We start from the raw sequence: 1,460 nt of genomic DNA, 5'->3' as shown, positions 1-1,460 counted from the left end.
GATCGAATGTGTATAAATAGTAAGCAAAAGTGGCATTAAGAATTTGCGATAACCATTAAAATGCCAGCAGTTTATTTGTATGATTAATGGGAAACACTTATTATATGAAAGAGAAAATTCAAATAAAACAAAACATACCATAAGCATTTTTTACCCCTTATATTACTATAAACTTAAAAATGGAAACAATTGAAATATATATTCCATTGTCTAAATTATTTGGCAACTTTCCTTATACAGCTAACAATGTCCTGGCTCTAATTAGATTAGATAAACATATATTATATGATTATTAATTAATTAAAGTCAAGATCTTTGTCAACTAAAGTGACTGGTAAAGTGCTTAAATCAATCATGTATTAATCTTACAACAAATATTATTATTGTTGTTATATATCTTAAAAAATTTACACATACATAAAAAAAAATTAAACATTATAAGTTTGTGTATATTTATATGTGTTATTTTATATATTTTTAATATATGTTTTGAATAGAGTTAATTTAGTGACTAATTTTAAATATGTATATAGTATAATTGTATAGTTATTATACATGTAATTATATACATAACATGATTGATAAAATCTTTGATTTAAAATATGAAATTATTTAGTAGTTTGACTATTAAATTTCTAATATCATAATTTATTACCAAATCTGAAATTTAAAACAATTTATTTACGGGAATCACTAAAATTAAAGTAAAATAGAAACCATTGAAAGAGAGAATTTGGTTCACAATCTTAAACCCACATTTTAAGTTTCATATAATAAGTGTTATACAAAATTGAATATATGAAATTTTCATTCAATACTCAAATATAAACAAAATATTCCATCCATTCCCATTTCCATTTCTCATCTCCCTACAAAATTGAAATTTGGAAATTGGAACATATCAATATCACAATATGCTGCTATGCACTACCCATGAGGCTATGAAAGAATATTTTTATTTTTTTAAAAAGAAATTATATAATTACCAAAATAGGACCACGCGCCACTACCAAAACGCGTAAGAGCACGCGCTGGTTATGTTCAGTGTTCACAATCACAGCCTCACATGGCATCATAAGAATGTCCTCCCTGTTTGTTTTCTTACAAAGTTTAAATATCCCAGCTACAAAGGCATCCGAGGGAGCTTCCACGTGGCCTAACCAGCATCTGCCACGTGGAATAAACTCCAAAATTTGTCCTCCAATTTTTAAGAACTGCAATCACATGGTTTTGGCATTCTAATAACATTATCACTTATTTTAATTATTCGGACCATACCATATGAAGTAATATAATAAGCAACAAATTTTATATTTATTAGGTGTTTTTTCACTTTTAAACTCGGGTTTAGATCTGGTTACCTTATAATAATAATAATCCTAAGACCTAAGCTATGGAAAAGTTGGCTAACGGCTACTAATCCTAATTTGATAGAGATTCATTATGATGGTCAATGGTCA

Source organism: Arachis ipaensis, chromosome B07 (genome assembly GCF_000816755.2).
Source record: "Arachis ipaensis cultivar K30076 chromosome B07, Araip1.1, whole genome shotgun sequence".
Taxonomy (NCBI): domain Eukaryota; kingdom Viridiplantae; phylum Streptophyta; class Magnoliopsida; order Fabales; family Fabaceae; genus Arachis; species Arachis ipaensis.
Note: the sequence above shows the minus strand (reverse complement) of the source record.